Below are 11,097 nucleotides of genomic sequence, written 5' to 3' on the forward strand. Positions count from 1 at the left end.
AAGCACATCAGTGTTGTTTATAATTTATAAAACAATTCATGTACTTTAACACTGAAGATGGATGGTTTATGATCTTTTTTTCCATCAATTATCAGTTAGTTTTATAATTTTTATTTAAGATGGTTAGAATTTTTTAACTTAATTTGACCATTACATTACATTACATGGGTGCAGAATTATTTTTGAAAATTTGACTGAAGATGGGAGGTTGATGGATTGGCAGAGAAGGAGAGTATTATTATTCTAGAAAAGTAAATAAATGCCAGCTGCTGCGAGACGAAATTAATTAATTAAAGATCTTCAGAATGTTCTTGATTGAAATTGTCAAAGCTAGTGAATTTATTTGACGGACTATTCAAGGACCCGTATGTGTATCACTATGTGTATGTGGCGGTTAGGACTTAAAATAAATAAAAATATTTGTAAGGAGAGCAAATGTGTTAGATTAATATAAGATTTAAGAATTTTATTATATTATTTGTCCCACACTAAGGGGTACATGGGCTCATGAAAGGGACTCAGTTAGCTCACGTCGGGGACAACTGGACGCCTGCAGCGTGCGCTAAGGCAACCGACCGGAGGATTAGTAAACGTCGGGCGCGATATAAAATAGGAATAAAATTGAAAGAACAAAATTAAATCCTTGGGCTCCAAATAATGATCAAACCTTCACCTTATTTATGGCCAAGCCACCCGACCTGTCCCTGCAATCTGCCATCTTTTATCTTCCATCTTCGCAATCACAACGGGAATTTGATTCACCCCCATCAGATTCTGAAAATTTTCAAATCTTCAATGGCTTCCCTTGTCGGTCCACCGGAGATTTACAACCATCCCCCGGCCGGCCACAGCTCGGCCACAGTCGGTGATCCTTTCATGGACCTGTTAGTAGCCAACTTCAACTCCATGACTCCCTTCCCAAACCCACAAATGGGTTGCACCGAAAACGGCTCGCCCACGTTCCTCTCCACCGGAAACCCCTGTCTCGATTTCTTCTTTCACATCATGCCAGATACGCCGGCGCCGGACCTGACCCATCGTCTCCGACTGGCTTGGGAGCACAACCCTTTGACCGCCCTCAAACTCATCTGCAACCTGAGGGGCGTTCGCGGCACCGGCAAGTCGGACAAGGAAGGCTTCTACACGGCGGCGCTATGGCTGCACAAGCACCACCCGAAAACTTTGGCTTGCAATGTGGGCTCTCATGCGAAGTTCGGGTACTTCAAGGACTTGCCAGAGATTCTATACCGGCTTCTTGAAGGTCCCGAGGTTCGCCGGATAGCTAGGCAAGAGCATGCCAGGAGGAAGTTATCGAGGCCAGGGTGTTATGGGCGGAGGAGAAGATTTGGATTTCGATTTGGAGGAGAGAAACAGAAGAGGTCGAAAAGGCGGTCGCCAGCATTGAAGGAGAGCAAGGAGGCAAGGGTCATGGCGGCGTCGAAGAGGGCTGAGATGGAGAAAGAGACGGCGAGAAATCTGAGGGAAGAAAAGAGAATTTCCAAAGCCAAGAAAGCCGTCCAGCTGTACAGCCGTGACCCAGATTACCAGTTCTTGCACGACCGCGTTTCCGACCACTTCGCCGATTGTCTCAAGTCAGATATTCAGTGCTTGAAGAACCAAACCAGATCAGCCTCGCCGCGAAATGGTGCCCCTCTCTGGACTCCTCCTTTGACCGCTCAACATTGCTGTGCGAGAGCATAGCGAGAAGGGTCTTCCCTCGCGATGCTCATCCAGAATACGAAGGAATTGAAGACGCTTATTACGCCTACCGTGTCCGTGATCGTTTGCGAAAGCAACTCCTCGTCCCGCTGAGAAAAGCATTGGAGTTGCCGGAGGTTTATATCGGCGCTAACCAGTGGAACGCAATCCCGTACAACAGAGTCGCCTCCGTCGCCATGAAAATGTATAAAGACAAGTTCATGAAGCACGACAAAGACCGGTTCGAGGAGTATCTCGAGAGAGTGAAGTCCGGGAAAGCGAAGATCGCTGCCGGAGCGTTGCTGCCGCACGAGATCATCGCAGCGCTGTACGAGGAAGATGGCGGCCAAGTTGCAGAGCTTCAATGGAAGAGAATGGTGGGTGACCTCTCCAGGAACGGCAAGCTTAACAATTGTCTCGCAGTTTGTGATGTTACCGGTAGTATGATCGGTATTCCAATGGAGGTCAGCGTAGCTCTCGGCATCTTGGTCTCAGAACTTAGCGAAGATCCTTGGAAGGGGAAGCTCATAACCTTTAGCCCCAATCCAAAGCTTCAGAAGGTAGAAGGCGAGAATTTGAGATCGAAGACAGAGTTCGTGAGGGCGATGGAATGGGGAATGAACACTGATTTCCAGAAAGTATTCGACTTGATTCTACAAGTGGCCGTAAACGGGAACCTGAGCGAAGAGCAGATGATCAAACGAGTGTTCGTGTTCAGCGACATGGAGTTCGATGTAGCTTCGGCTCATCCCTGGGAAACAGATTACCAGGCCATAGTAAGGAAATTTACAGAGAAGGGGTACGGGTCTGTTGTGCCAGAGATTGTGTTCTGGAACCTGAGGAACTCGAACGCGACGCCGGTTCCTGGGAACCAGAAAGGGGTGGCGCTTGTGAGCGGGTTTTCGAAGAATTTGATGAATGTGTTCTTGGAAGGTCGGACTTTGAATCCAGAGTCCGTCATGGAAAAGGCCATTTCCGGCGAAGAGTACCAGAAACTTGTGGTTCTTGATTGATCATGAATGTATATATAGGATCAGCCACTTCTTCTTGCACTTTGATTTCCAGATTTCTATCAGAAAATATACATAAGAATGTAGTGATCTCATCTCAGAGATGATCCCTTTTGGGCATTCATCAATCAGCTGCCCTCGGCTGTGCTTTGTTGGAAGGAATAGTCATTCAATCCAGTCCTTAACAGCAAGATAAAGCTACGTATCAACGATCATTTAAGTAGGCCCAAATTTGGTCGGCCCAAGTGTATTTACAAATGAGGCCCAATTAAAGGTTACGTTGCCCAAATCCAATTGGAATTTAGGAACAAAACACAAGCCCAAATGGCCCACGACTTTATAAACCCTATGTGCCTATGGTCTAAGCTGAACCCGACCCTAAGTAAAAATATATAATAAAATAAATAAAAATAAAAGATACCCAGTCAAGCCATCTGGGCCACGAAGTTGGTGTAGTTAGGTAAATAGGTATAGGCTAAGTCAAATTCGCCTCCAATTAAAAGTTAACTTGTAGTGTGTAAAGTGACCGACTTGGCTATTAACTACACTTGAAGTTATCATCACTCACCTGCTAATTTCACCTTTTATTAATAATAATAAAATAAAATAAAATATTTGGTGGAGACTTAACCACAAATTTGTTTGAAAAAACAGAAAATTCTCTCCCATCTCTGGGCGTTAAAAAATGTGCAAATAGATATTAACAATTTATTAAAAAAATTTAGAGCTTTTATTCAGAAACTAAAAATCTATAAACTGTAATATATTTTATACAAAAAAATTGTAAGAGAGAAATTTCTTATTACGATTTTATCCTTATGAATATTTTTAAGAAAAAATTGTCAAAGTTAATTTATATTAAGAAAACTGTAAGAAAATTGAGGAAAATGGAATAAATATTAAAGTTTACATTTTAATATAAATAAAAATTTGCATAAGTAATTTTTAAGAATTTATACAGAAACTTTATATTAATAAAATATTTATAGTAAGAAAAAATCTATATAGAAAAACAAATTATGCAACAATCACTTTTTCAAATACTGATATATATAAAAATTTTATATAAGAAATTTGGATAATGAAAGAATATAAGGCCATCTCCAACATGAGCTGGAATTGTTTGCCAAGCCAAAAGTTTTAGGGCCATCTTCAGAAATTGCACTAACGCTACTTTCTATTTTTCTTATCACTAACCAAATATTTGTTGAGTTTCAAATTGCTCAACTATCTCTCTCTCCCACCCAACGGCGATGAACTTAGATTCGGAACAAGGAGAAAACGGCTGGTGAGTAGCAGCAACGGCTACATGAGTAGAATAGAGAAGACGACTTGCAAGCATTGAATGCCAACCAGTGAAGGTGGACGAGCAGAACGGTGACCAGCAAAGGCAAAGATGGTGAGCAGAATGGCGACAAGGTAAGGAGTTGATTGAGTAGCAAATAGGTTTGTGAGATTTTGGGAAATTTTTTTATTTTTTTTTGTGTTGGAAGATTGATATTATGTATTTGATTATTAATTTGTATATTTAATTATTAATTTTATATATGTGTATTTGATTATTTTGTGTATTTAATTATTAATTTTATTTATGTGTATATTTGATTATTAATTTTGTGTATGCATGAAAATTATAGAGAAGGTAAAATAAATAAAAATGAAGTTTATTAAAATAAATAAATGAAATAGAGAGTAAAATAGAAAGGAGAATAAGAAGTATGGTTAGAGCACCCAGTTTTCGAGACAAAATCAAAATAGGGAGTAAATTATTTATAATATAATAAAAAGTGAGATAGGAAGGTGGGTTGGAGATGGCCTAATGTACACCCAAAAAGGGGTGAATTTGATGTTTTAAAACTTTCGCGGTTAAAAGAAATTTTATACAAAAATTGTTTGGAGTTTGATGTCTTTGAATACAAATGCTATGAGTATAAAACTAATAATGAACAATGTATGAGAAACCAATTCTAAATGAGTATGCAAGAAATTTAACTTTGTTGAAATTAAAGTTGTTGAAATAAAATCAAAGGAAAGAGTGCAACACATAACAAATTTATAGTGATTCGGCCCAATTGCCTACATTCACTACTTTGCCTACTCACCAAGAATTTCAATAATCTATTTAACTTTTACAGGTTCAGCTATAATTTCATTTTTTTACTAGAAGTAGCTATAATCTTTATTTTTTACTAGATCGACAATAACCTTTTATATAGCATATACAAAGGAGCAACTATAACCTTTTACACAATGCTTTTTAATTGTAACGACCTGATAAGGGGGTCTGGAACATTTTGACATTTTTGAATTATTTTTATATGCGGCGTATTTTGGGCATGGATAATATAAATGTTTAGAATGTTTAATATGTTACAAAAGCCAAAATGAATAAATTGTGTGTGTGAGAAGGTTTAAGTAAAGCCAAGTGAGTAAAATTGAAAATTTAAAGTAAGAGAGTTGTTGAAAAGTCAAAGGCCAAGTGATTGAAAATTTAAATGTGGAAAAGTCCACAATTGTGGGCTTCAAATTGGAGGCAAATGGGGTTGCCATTGGGCCTTGTATGTGTATATTTATATGTGTTTCCATTTATTTAATTGGGTAAAAGGAAAGAAGGGATAAGGAGGGCATTTGTATTATGGTGAGAGGTCAAATTGGGAAAGAGGGATATTTAAAAGAAAGAGAGAGAAAGCCCATTCACTCTCATCTCCCTCTCGTTTCTTTCTTCTCCTTTCTCCCTTATCTCCCAATTTCTTCTTCTTTATTTGGAGCTTCAAGAATGGGTTTGGTAGTCAAGATTAAGAGCTTTGGTGGAGTATTTGAAGCTCAACATCTTCTTCTCCAAAGGATCTTCCATTTAAGCAAGGCAAGTTCCTCTCTTTTCTTCCTCATCCTATTCATTGGGCTTGATGTGTGGAGGGTGTAGTCAAGCAAATCTCATGGTTTTTCTTAAAGGAATGTTGTATAGCTTCCTATTTCAAAAGTTTTGTAAAACCTCTTTTTCTCAAATTAATTTCATTGGTTTCATGTGGGTTTTGAAATAGAGGTTGTAGCACCCTTTGGGATGAGGGATAAGAGTGTGATTGGAGTTTGATGGGGTATTGGAAGGTTTGGGATGGTTTTGAAGAGATTTGGGGCATCTATGAGCGGTTTCTGGGTGTTCCCCGTTGCCAAGTTTCGAAACATGGCATGTAGGTTTCGAAATGTAGCTCTTTGGTTTCTAGGTTTCGAAACATGTCTAGTAAGTTTCGAAACATAAGTTTCTGTTTACTAGGTTTCGAAACACGTTTCGCAAGTTTCGAAACTTGGGTTCAGCCTGCGCACCCTATACAGTTTTGACCATAACTTTTTGTATAGACATCGGATTGACGAACCGTTTGAAGAGTTGTAAACTAGACTTGATAGGATTTGTTTTTATATAAGTTTAAGATCATTTGGATAATATTTGAATGGTATAACATTGTTTTCAAGTCAAGTCTAGTTAATTTCAACCAACATTTGGGAGTGGTTGAGGTGCTTGCATAAAGGGAACCTTAGGGGTGCACGGAATGTATTAAAGCATGTTAGAAGGGGATTCTAACATGGAAATTTCCTTAGCTAAGATGGGAGTTAATAGTATTTTGAAAATGCATTATTCCATGTGGTCGGCGGTAAGGATACTTAAGACATGGAGGCATACATGTGTTCACTTTAAATTATTTTGTATAGCATTAAACGTGATTGTGAACAAAGGATATCCTAATAATGCCGGTAGGCTTGTGCCTGACCGTGGGAGCTACGGCTCACGATACCGCCTAGTACGGACTAGGGCGGGGGTGGATGATGGTCCACATTTAATGTCGGTAGGCTTGTGCCTGATCGTGGGAGCTACGGCTCACGATACCGCCTAGTACGGACTAGGGCGAGGGTGGATGATGGTCCACATTTAATGTCGGTAGGCTTGTGCCTGATCGTGGGAGCTACGGCTCACGATACCGCCTAGTACGGACTAGGGCGAGGGTGGATGATGGTCCACATTTAATGCCGGTGGGTTTGTGCCTAACCGTGGGAGCTATGGCTCATGATACCGCTTAGTATGGACTAATGAGGGGGTGGATGATAGTCCACATTTGATGTCAGTGACGTGTATTGACCGTGGGAGCTACGACTCGTGATACCGCCTAGTACGGACTAGGGCGGGGTAGATGATGATCCACATTTATTAATTACAACTCTAAGAAGGGATAAGATGAATTGTATGAATTCATGTGCTGGTGTAGACTATGGTGGTGGTAAAAATCAAATGATCGTAAGACTGATAAGAGAAGGACCCTACTACGACACCTCCTAGAGATTCCACCATATCTAAAGTTATGCATAGTATCGATTGTACTCGATACAAATATGTCATATCGGCGTGTGGTATCACGGGTATGGGCTAGCGCCGCAGAATTGAGAATGAATTGAGAGCACGACTTTGATGGGGCCACTGTATACTTAACGTGTGGCATCACAAATAGGTGCTTGCGTCGCAGAGTGGATTGGGTTCATAGGCCCAGAGTTAAGTGCCTTGTAACATGAATCTATGATATCTCAAGATAATGCTGATTGTGCTTAGAGTATTAGATGAGTTTCAGAGACTATATAGTAGCAAGGCTACTGGTGTCTGTTTTGTCTATGCTATGGTAGGAGTTGTTATTTGGGTAGGATGTGCTGGTCTCGGTTGTAAATCTGTCCATGATGTTTATGTTGCAATTCTACCTGTATTATTCTATGCCACGATCCTACCATATATATTGCTTGTTATTTGTTTCCTAAGTCTCTGTTATGACATATCTCATGATCTATTTCATTGTATTATACTTGTTGGGCCTTGTGGCTCATTCTTTCTTTTCACAACATTCCAAGTGCAGGTAAAACGAAGAATGAAAAAGGTCCTAGTAGAGCATGATGAGTTGGGTTAGATGTGTACAGAGCTCACCCGGATAAAAGGTTTTGGGAGCATTTGTCGACTGGATAATTTGTGCCATTCTAATGGTTGTATTTTATTATTTGGAGTTTATCATATTCCTCTTGGGAATAGCCTAATGGAATGTAAATGATAAAGATTATTTTATATTGTAAAAAAAAAAAAAATGATCTAGTTCGAGTTGTGCTTGGTTCCTATCTTGTATTGGGTTAGCGGGTCTTTACATTAATGGCTCAAGCATAAACCTTTTAAACTTAAACAAGATAGAGATTGATACAAGATAACACTCAAAAAAGTTGTTATAGTTTAAGCATTCAACCATAAAATAGTTTCTCATAAAGAAATGAGATATTCAAAAGATAGAAAAATAAGAATACTCTCTTAGAGTATAGAGGAAGTATGCTTTGAAAGCTTCTTTGGCTTGAGCCAAGTGTTAAGAACATTCAACTTAGGATATATATATATATATATATATCTTCTTTGAGAGAATTCTTTTTAGATCATTAGCCTCAATCTCATGCATGTCATGGGTATTTATAGTTTTAGGTTCTTCAATACACTTGATGATTTGTTCGTTTGATAAAAGCTATGAAACTGGCAAGATTATTCTTTTTCTTTTCTTTTCAATGGTTAGATGTGTATTTTTTAGCCCAAACACAGTTAAATTATATGAAATAATGTTCAAACACGTTTTTGCAATGATTAGATTGTGTATAACGAGAACTTGTGTACTTTTAAGATTGTCTGTAATGGCTAGTTTTTCAAGCATTAGTTGAGTATTTTGTGGTATTACTCAAGTATTTTTTGATAATTCTTGACTATTGTTTTTGGCATTACTCAACTATTTTTGCAATTACTCTATTATTGCTTAGAGATAGTCGATTAATGTTGTAAGTCTAGAGACTTGACAGATTTCTTCCAAATTCCTACTCAAACATTTTTGGAATTACTAAACTACAACATTTACATAGTAGATTATTATTCAAATATAGAAGTATAGAAATACTCGATTAAGCTTAACATTTTAGTCGATTATTGTCAAAGTACAAAGATGTGGCACTTTACAGCTAGGGTTGCAATCAAACCGAGTCGAGCCAAGCTTTGTTGAGCTCTGACTCGGCTCACGAGCCAATTTCTAGGATTGAGCTCGAGCACGGCTTATCGAAAGGTTGAGTAACATGATGTGATAGTAGATTAAAACATATTTTGAGCACTTGAGATATTATCTAATCCTAAGCCTACTCTAAGTACCACGTGTCACTTCATGCATTATGAACACTTAAGATATTCTTTGAAACCTTAGAATAACATGTCTTATTGAGGTTCATTAAGCAATGCATTTTGTTTTTATCATTAAAGCAACCTCAACATATCCTCAAGATATATGAGAACGTTAAAGTTTTGCATAAAATATTCATTATCAAAACATTCTCAAAATCAATAGATAAAACTATTTAAAACTTGTTCAAAAAAAAAAATAAACATTGACAAAATTGTATAAAGTTTAAAATTTTAAGATTGCATTTGGATAGAATGATTTCAAATTACACGCAGTATATAGATATTATTTCAAATTATCTTATTCCTTAATTCCAAATTCACTCTAAAACTAGATCTAAGAAAAAAGTTGAAATTATTTTGTACACCACAACAAAAACAAGAATTCCTACCATTTTATGAAAACAATGGGACATACATTAGATAACTTTCCTATTGATGGCTGACCTTTGTGGCATTTTATTAAATGCCAAAAATGATGAATTTAAATGTCAAAAAATTAAATCCAAATTAGCAACATTTATAAATGTTGATGATTTAGATATTAAACATATAGGTTATTTCAAGGAAATGACAATGTTTTCTTACATCAAAATGGTCATCTTGAAGCTCTTTTCTCTCCTACAACTACCCCGCCCCTTTTTCCATTTTTCTCTTCATTCTCTTGATCTTTTATTTTTCTCACACCTACACGCACTCTCTCTCTCTCATATCGTGGTTATCTTCATCTCGCTCTCTCTATGAATTTCTTTCACTCCTTGTTTCTCTCATACTCTGTCTTGGTTTGTCTCGCCATTCTTACCCTTAACCATCCATGCTTGTTGTGTTGTAATTGTGCGTGAAGCTTCATTCTCAAGGTTTTCTCAATCCTTCTTTTGTTTATGTTTCAATTTCCTTTATGTTTTTTTCATTTGGTTTATTCTGTTAAATTGTTTGTTTCATTTGGTTTAGGGGTTTCCCTTTATCTTCAAGTGTTTCATACCTAGAGAGCTTTCATTATCTATCATTCATACTTTCTATTTGTATTCTTAAAACCCATCTTGATCTTTCTTTCATATTCTTTTGAGCGTTGTTCATTCTGTGAACTTTTGCTCCATATCTTTATCTCTCAAACTACTATAAGGGTTAATGTCTTATACCTGTAAAAGGCATGGAAAAAGTTATGGTTGAGCCTTACAAAAGCAATTATAATAGAGGATAGTGTTCGCCTTTTTAAATGGACACTAAGAAGTGGATTCTCAAAAATCCTTGGTGAGTAGCTGAGGTAGTGGAGTAGTCTAAATTGAGTCAAACCATTCTAAATCTTGTGTGTTTGCCTTTTTTATTTCTGTTACTTTTAATTTTCATATTTTGAGCACTTACAGTTTGTATTTATAACATTGTTTTCAAAGTAAAAAGGGCTAAAACTAATTTTGGTACAAAATCTATTCAAATCGAGAAAGTTTTGAAACACCCAATTCACCTTCCTTTTGGGGTGCACACTCCTATTTTTCTTAGTAGGCAACTTTGGCATAGTAGTGACCTTACTTTCCATCTCATGCTTTCATTTTATGGCTTGTGGTTATGAAGCGATTAGCTATTATTGATCGTTTGATTTGTTTCTCTCCTTGGTCTAATAGTTGCTCTATGTGTCATTCTCAAACTAATTCTTATCTCCCCCCCCCCCCCCCCCCCCCCCCCCCCCCCGGCCCCAATTCTTTTGTGGAGTGCTAGTATACACAAGTAATTTTCTCTATTTTGAGACAACATGTAGGATTTAATTGTCCAAGATGGCCTTGGCAATAGCTTATTGTTTGGGCTTCACAAAAGTGGCATGGTGGCTCTACGTGGGGTATTAACTTTCTATTGCCTTCTTTTATTTATTACATTTGGAAAAAGCAAAACAACTCAATCTTCTTAGATTAACCTAGATCTTGTAGCTCTAGTTGCCTGCATTCTAGATACTATCCATAATCGATTGTTGGAACATGTGTGAATTTTTTCATGAAAAAATAAAAATAAAAAATCAGTGTTTATCTCTTAGAGATTGTGGCTACCCTTGCATACCATTGTGCCTAAAATAAAGGGAAGACTTAGTCCACAATTTCAAAATAAAAATATATTACCTAATTTTTCTCCAAAAACTCTCTCCACCATCTGCTCCTCTCTCCACGTTTTCTTCCCTGT

General features: G+C 37.5%; 1 pseudogene; it reads left to right on the plus strand.

Moving 5' to 3' along the window:
• Nucleotides 1-661: 661 nt before the first annotated feature.
• LOC127796609 (uncharacterized) lies at nt 662-2,921 on the plus strand (annotated as a pseudogene).
• Nucleotides 2,922-11,097: the final 8,176 nt, after the last annotated feature.

The sequence above is a fragment of the Diospyros lotus genome, chromosome 3, assembly GCF_014633365.1.
Source record: "Diospyros lotus cultivar Yz01 chromosome 3, ASM1463336v1, whole genome shotgun sequence".
Lineage (NCBI taxonomy): Eukaryota > Viridiplantae > Streptophyta > Magnoliopsida > Ericales > Ebenaceae > Diospyros > Diospyros lotus.